Genomic DNA, 8,206 nt, shown 5'->3' on the forward strand with positions numbered 1-8,206 from the left:
ATCTGGCGCCCAGCTTCCTCCGGGTCAACGTTATTCTGTCCTCCTCTGCTCTGCGTGCAATGGCCACCTCGCGCGCGCTGAAGTGCACGACCGTCTACAATGGTGCAGTCCACGCCATCAAAGGTTGCCCGCAGTCCATGTTTCCAACGCGTGCAGCTCATAGCCCGCCGATGTGCGGTGCGTGCTTGCATACAAACGCGCCCAATGAGGAATTGCAATCCACAGCTGCTCCGCTTGTGCAGTTCGCGAAGCACATGCGTGCAGAATTTTTGGCCGCACGACCTTCTGCTATACTCCCCTTTTGCAGGTCCTGTCGCATGCCAGCAACCACCCTCTATCCATCCACCGCCATGACAACCAGATCTGGCCCAACAACCACTTCTGTCTCCACTTCCCACCATTCTAACTCCTACCTCCTTCCCAAACAGCCACCAGGAGGACGACGAGCGAGTCGCAGGGGGCGACCACTAAAGTTGGGTGGCACGCGACCTTGCAGTTTGGCATGGCAACGAAAATTTCTTCTGTGAGGACCTGAGGACCTGCAGCTCACCGGCAAGCGGCTTGCGGTTTGGCACAACGCGGGCATGCAATCCACTATCACTTGCGGGTGGCACAACGCGGTCACGTCCAGCGCCCATGGGGGTATCCTCTACTGCAGCTCGACGGCGAGTGGCTCGTGGTTCAGGCAGCACGGGCGTGCAGTCCACTACTTGACTTTTGTTTGTGTTTTGAGGTGGTGCAGTTCGACGATGTTTCTCCATGGGGCACATGGAGTACATTTTTTATGATATAGTTGGGCGACGGAGTTAACTCCATCCATGTTTTGCATTTTTTGGAGAATGTTTTTTTAAGTGCACTCAGTTTGTGTAAAAAGAATATGTCTCATTATCCCAATGTATGAAGTGCAAAAATTGTTTCATGTTTCAAAAATCAGTTGGCTACATCAACGTCTGTAGTCCGTTTGGTCCTCGGATGTGGTTCGCTTTTGAGACTGATGCCATTCACTTGCGCACACCGTGGAAGTACGAACAAAAATTAGCGAAACAACTAAAAAATAATGTGGCCCACTACGATATTTGTCGCGGTTCACTTGCCTCATCTCTGCGGTCCACTCTCGTTCATAGAAAAATGTTGGAAAAAAGACAACAAAAGCTCATTTGAGAAAAAATTACGTTTGATAAAAGAAATCATGAAGTTGGCTTGCCCGTCGGATGCAGTGCGGTTTTCATTCTGAAGCAGTGCGGTCGGCCGTATGATATTGTTCATCCCGTAAGTGCAAAAAAATGTTACGAAAGCGAAAAAAAAGTAATGCGATTCACTTCTTGATAGTGTTGTGGTTCATTTACACCTCGATGTGAAGTGCACTCTACTTTCTCGTCCTTGAAAAAATCATGTTTGAATAAAAGAAACCATGCAGTTCTCTTACCCGTCTGATGCAGTGCGGTTTTTCGTCCATTGTAGTGCGGTTTTCAGTCGGATGAAGTACCCACGTCGATTTGGGTGTCGCGAAAAACAGAGTGTCCACATTTCGGTAAATTTAAAACTGCTCTTAAACCGTAAAGAATTAGAGAGAGTGTTCTACATGAAAAAGTTACGTATCGTCGATATCTTTCCTACGGCGTATGATTTGAATTATTTCGAGAAGCGGTTTGTAAAAATTTCGCGAAAAACAACCGCTGTCACTCATCGTCCGCCGCACGATTTTCAAAATTAACTTAAAACCGTAAGGAATCTCAAAACCATTCCAACATATGAAAGTTGCTCCTCATCCATAGCTTTCCAACGGCGTATCATACGTCTCGTTTCGACAAATGGTTAGAAACTTGGAGCAAAAACAGTACCGAAAATTTGAATTTTTTTGAAAAACAGAGTTCCGCGATTTAATAAATTTGAAACTGCTCTTAAACCGTACGGAATTAGAGAAACATTTATATATGAAAAAGATGCGCCTCGATGATATCTATCCAATGGCGTATCATTTGCTTCATTCCGACGAGCGGTTTAGAAGAAATCGTGGAAAAACGCTCGCTGCCACTCGTCATGGGCCGCACCAATTTCAAAATTGCTCTTAAACCGCGTGGAATCTCGAAAACTGTTCAACATATCGAAGCTGCACCTAATCCATAGCTTTTGAATGGTATATTACACGCCTCATTCTGATAAACGGTTAAAAAATTAGAGCGAAAATAGTACCGAAAAAATAACGCACGCAGTTTTTTCCGACGAGAAGTTCACTCGTGTGAGTACTGCAGCACACTTGGTTCAAAGAATGACGTGCACTTGCGTTGAGCGTGCAGTGCGAAAGTGGTGTGCAGAATAGTTATTTTGCTAATATTAGCAGAATAGCCCGTCTGTATATATATATATATATATATATATATATATATATATATATATATATATATATATATATATTCAGGAACCGTTCCTAACTGCGCGAGAACGGACAGCTAACTGTGCGAACTATAAAAGTTAACTGTCGGGCGGACTTTTTCTAGCATCGTTTTTTTGCACTGTTTTTGGGTCATAATTATTTATTTAACCGCTAATCAGATTGATGCAACTGATATACTTTTGGATAGCTATTGAGAAGGAGCAAAACAACTCATTTTGGTCGTTTTCCCAAAATCGATCCGGTTTTTAAACAAAATTCAAAAAACTGAAAATCCATCAAACGAGTTTTCAATGTTTTTGTGAAAGGAATTTTCAAAGTTTTTGTCGGAATGATGCGTATGATATACCGTTAGAAAGGTACCGATTAGCTCGAACTTTCGCATATATAACATGTTTTCAGATTTGCTATGGTTTAAGAGCAGTTTTCAAAAAACCAACATCATTTTTGACATTTTTTGCCCGAACTGCTATAGTACATGCTAACTGCGCGCGCGGAATAGCTAACTGACATATGCTGACAAGCTAACTGCTGCGACTGAAGAAAATTGTTTTTTTTCTTCTATACTGTTATCCTCGGGTCAAGTTAACTTCCGGAAGTGAAATAGCTAACTGTCAGGAATCGCAACAGTTAGCACCAAGTTAACTACGAGACTGAAAATGTTTTTTTTGATTGGGTCACACTAACTGTGGGGTATGAAATACCTAATTGCACATGATGAGCAAGCTAACTACAATGGCTGATAATACTTTTTCCTGCTTCTTTTGTTTTTTATTCTTTTTTTTCTTTTTTTCCCTGGTCAAGTTAACCGCCGGGACTGGAATAGCTAACTGTCGAGACTGCAATAGTTAACTGTCAGGATTAAAAATACTTTTTTTTTGTTTTTTCCCAGTTCAAGCTAACAGTCGGGAGTAAAATAGCTAACTGCCAGGGATTGCGGCAGTTAACACCAAGTTAACTGCCGGGATTAAAAATATCTTTTGTACCTCACGCAAGCAGGGGCTTGGCAAACGAACTGAACCCTCTCATTAGATTGCTATTTTTTGTACCTCACGCAAGCAGGGGCTTTGCAAAATCATAGTTGTGTACATCACTTAATTTTTTTGGACGCAAGATAACTGCAGCCAGTCCCTGAAACTAACTCTAACTTCTCCATGAAACTGATCATTGGCAAACTACGCACCGTGGATCGCGTCGCTGGCAGCATGGGGGCAAGAGCTAATTGAGCAGTGGTCTCTGTCTCTTGAGAACAAGCATAATGATAAGTCTTTTCAGAACAAAAGGATATTAATAAGCCAAGTAGTGACATGAAAATAAATCAAATTTACTGAAAGCACAACCCTAAAAGAACCACTTTAACTCTCAAACATTCAGTTTATCAAACATTTTCTACCTTGTTCGTTGTAAGTGGCTAGTTCAGTGGTCAAGGTATTCAGTTGAGCAACAGATTGAGCAGGATCCATCTCTCTACCTTGTTGCAAATCAGCTCCTAGGCACTCTACTTCTTTTCTAAGTTCTCCTTTTCACTCTAATTGCTTGTTTCCTTGGAAGTCTGAAAAAGTATAAAATAGAATATGTCACTATCTATAGTCTCTGTATTTCTGAACGACACTATTCGATGTTTGAACATGCAAAATGATAAACTAATGACTAGAACAATAAGAACACACTAAAAATGACTCAATTTTATTCCCGGGAAGACGAAACAGACACAAAAGATGAAGCAGGAGCATCATAATGCAGCACTGAACACGGTCACTGGTTCAACACCACCAGATGATAAAATGATGAGAAAAGAATACGCAATTGCTATAATTAACCAGTCACTTGTGCTCTCAATAAGATCAAACAGACACGGAAGGAGTTATGAGCACTAGAAATTAGATTTCTTTAGCAAACTGCAATGCATCCCGGTTATGACCAAAATGTTTGTGTACCTTGCAAGCTAACTGCCAATTTTTTATATCAAGTCTTTGCAAAATCTTCCCATCTGTCTACCTTTCGGATGCAAGTCAACTATACTTTATCTGCATGCATATTTTTGCTCTTTTTGTGAAAACGGTTGCAAAATGTGATTTTAACTACTATAAATTGTAAAAGTCAACTTCAAAGTTAACTCACATTTAAAAAAACATGTTGTTTTGTTAACTGCACTTTTTTTGTAAAAGTTAACTTATAAAATCTACCCAGCTAACTGCTACATAGGTTCTTGTAAAAAAACTAACTGCTATAGACCCCGAACTAGTATACATTTGTAAAGTTAACCGCTGTAAATTATGATGTTAACTTCCTGTTTTTCTGGGTAGAACATTTTTTTCTCAGGAACTGCTATCACACTCAAAATTAACTCTTTTTTCTTGGAAGGGATAACTGCTGAATTTTCAAACCCTGTGACAATTGAAACACCCATAGAAAAAACAAATATTTTTAGAACACATAAACCATTCATTTTTTCCCTAACTGTTGCCCTCTGCCTACTAACTTCCACACACACAGAGATAGAGAGAGATTTTGTGTTTGTGAATCCACTGTTTTGCGTGCTAGAAATAAGGGAAGCTAACTGAACAATGCACAAACACATCCGATGGCGTGCGTGTATGGATGAAGACGGACCTTTATCTAGTTAACTGCAGAAGAACCCAAACCTACCCCTATTTTCTTAATAACACATAACTCTTGAACAGAAAATGCCTTGCAAAATATATCACCTATTTTTTTACAGGAAACACAATGGCTCCTCAAACTGATGATAACATTAATGGTCCTAGTTGAGAAGTTATCATGAAGACACAGCAAGAATCAGACATGTACCTTGATCATCGGCTTTCTTTTTTGCCCTTCTCCCTTGCTGGATTCTTGTCCTCCCCATTCTCCAGTTTTTTTCTTGACTGTCGCTGCCTTTTATAGCCGAACTGCTACTGCAACAAAGAAAGAACCATGGCCTAAGCCAACTCGGCACACACACAACATCAGAAAATGAACCATGTCCTAAGCTAACTCGTCATGCACACACACACACACACACACACACACACACACACACACACACACACACACACTTCTAACTGGTCTTTCTTAACTGTCGGCATGGCCAACCGTAACCACCTGCTGTGGTTGCTGCTAGCTGAAGCTGTAGAAACAACAACGAGAGTGCGATAGTTAACTGTCAGGATTGAAAAATATTTTTTTTGTTTTTTGCCCAGTTCAAGCTAACGACCGGGAGTAAAATAGCTAACTGCCAAGGATCGCGGCAGTTAACACCGAGTTAACTGCCAGGATTAAAAATATTTTTTGTACCTCACGCAAGCAGGGGCTTCGCAAACAAACTGAACCCTCTAATTAGATTGCTATTTTTTGTACCTCACGCAAGCAGGATCTTGGCAAAATCATAGTTTTGTACATCACTTAGTTTTTTTGGACGCAAGATAACTGCAGCCGGTCCCTGAACTAACTGCTCCATGAAATTGAGCATTGGCAAACTGCGCACAGTGGATCGCGCCGCTAGCAGCATGGGAGCAAGAGCTAATTGAGGAGTGGTCTCTGTTTATTTTTTACATAACTATCAGTAATGCGAACTGCTCCTTGAAACTAAGCTAACGCATCCATGAAATTGAGCTAGCTGTAGAGAGGTCGCTCCACCAGTAAATCCCCATCAGGGGTCCTGCACCTCGTCGATCCCCGACGCAACGGAGCAGAAGTTAACTGCTAACAAGAAAAATAATATTCACTGGATCCCCAAAATAATAAACCGGACAGGGATGTCCTGACTCTTGACACAACATTATTTTGCAAGTAAGAACTGAACATGCTAGCTGCAGATAACCCCCAAATAATTGCCAACTACACAGGCTGGGTCGGAGGAGTAGAAGAAACCCAAAAGCTAACCGCCGGAGATCCACACCATGAACTGCTCGAGGATGAGATCCATCTAGGACATGAAGAGCAAGTTAACTGAAGGAGGCAAAGAGTTTTAGCGCTACTGAAGTTAACTGAAAAGCAGGAAGTTACCACCGGAACAAGCTTGTGCGTCTCCACTGGAACGACAGCATGGGGAAGGTGTCACCGGAGCTGGAGCCCGGGATGGGCAGGGCTATGTCACCGGAGTGGGAGTAGGCCACCCACCACGGGCCTAAAGAAGGGTGCGCTCCACCCACCTCCCCACGGCATCTAGTTAACTACCTTTTTCATTATTGAGTAAAATTTTAGTTGTTGTGTACTCCAACTTCCATGTGTATTTAAACCTAAGTGCTTTATCACATAACTACATTATTTAAGCTAACTGCCCCACGGTTTCTAACTCCCTTATGCACTCAACCCTAACTGCTTTGTACACATAACTGCATGATGGTGGAACACCTAACTGCTAATGTTAGCAGAACATCATTTTTGTTATCTTTTTTGGGCGGCAGAACAACGTGCAGTTCTAGATTTCACATAGTTATCTGTACAAGTATCTGCACCTGCCTTATCATCGCTCTGACCAGACTGGTCTTCTTGAGCTTGTGGATATCACGGACATCATGTTTTAGGCCTTAGAACAAAGAATTGCTCGAGTTCTCGCTCGCAGTCATCTTGAGGAAAAATCTTAGTCCAACATTCAATGTGATCATCATCTTGTGCAGGTCCATCATCCACCTAATTTATTCACAAACACGATTTCTTTTATGAGTGTAAAATGATAACTGCAGAAATTTGAAAACTCTCCCTGTATGCAAAATAAGTACATTGTTACGCAGTTAACTGTCACACTCTACCTCATTGATTGTCTCCAGAACGCTTGATTGGTGTTGATGGTTCTTCAGGCATGGCACATGTTCGCAATTGCGTCCAGTAACTCTTTAATTCATTGGCGCATGTGGTGGATACCTTGCAGTTTGCACCACCACTGCTTTTAACACATAAACTTGGGTCATTCTGCACGGGGGAGTTTTGTGTGTCGACACATACAGTCCAGCTAGTCAGGTCATCGTCGTCTTCATCAGGTGCCATTTTTTACTACAAGCAGTGAAGAAAGGTTATCATAGTTAACTGCGCAAATGCAACCAGAAGCCCACAGAGCTAACTGAATGCTTTCTCCAACAACTAACTTCAGATTTCTATACACATCACCAAGCTGACAGGGACGCAACCAGCTAACCGCATGCAAAACTCAAGCACAAGCAAAGCACATTTTCTAGCTCAAACTACACAAGCCCACAAAGCTAACTGAATGCTGTCTCAAACATCTAACCTCAGATTTTATACACATTACCAAACTGACAGGGATGCAAACCAGCTAACTGCACGCAAAACTCAAGCACAATGCTAACTGCACAATGCAACTTGCAGATTTGCCGTCGATGATTCAAACGACAAACATTTGGGGGAATCAAAGAAGAAGAAGCAGTGAGAGATCCAAAGCTTTATTAGGGGGTGGAATCCAAAAGTGATGATCTAACCGAGAATCGCTGGCCTCCATTGTGATGAAGCGAATCGAATCCAGAGCTTGAGGCGGATTCAAAGCTACAGGTTAGGTGGGGTCGCCGCCGCCGGTGCCGCGCGCTCCCTCGCGCCGGCTATCGCCGCCGCTCGCTCGCGCGAGGTGGATTCAAAGCTACAAGTTAGGTCGCCGCCGGCGCCGCACGCTCCCTCTCGCCAGCTATCGCCGCCGCTCCCTCGCGCGAGGCGTCTTCGAAGCTATAGGACGGGATCGGGCGCCGGATTTATACGGAAGAGGTGGGAGGCGGAGGGATTGGGATCCGGCTTGGATCCTTTTTCTAGTTTCCAAATCGGGGGGGGGGGTGTTCCCAAATACTCCCTCCGTAAACTAATTTA

At 42.7% G+C, this 8,206-nt stretch overlaps 1 long non-coding RNA gene across 1 annotated transcript; it reads right to left on the minus strand.

Annotated features, from left to right (window-relative positions):
- Positions 1-6,801: 6,801 nt before the first annotated feature.
- Positions 6,802-8,046, minus strand: LOC119306472. The gene is made up of 3 exons (XR_005148959.1): positions 7,831-8,046; positions 7,147-7,387; positions 6,802-7,027 (listed from the first exon to the last, which is right to left on the minus strand). It is a non-coding gene; the product is annotated as an uncharacterized LOC119306472 (long non-coding RNA).
- Positions 8,047-8,206: the final 160 nt, after the last annotated feature.

Source organism: Triticum dicoccoides, chromosome 5B (genome assembly GCF_002162155.2).
Source record: "Triticum dicoccoides isolate Atlit2015 ecotype Zavitan chromosome 5B, WEW_v2.0, whole genome shotgun sequence".
Lineage (NCBI taxonomy): Eukaryota > Viridiplantae > Streptophyta > Magnoliopsida > Poales > Poaceae > Triticum > Triticum dicoccoides.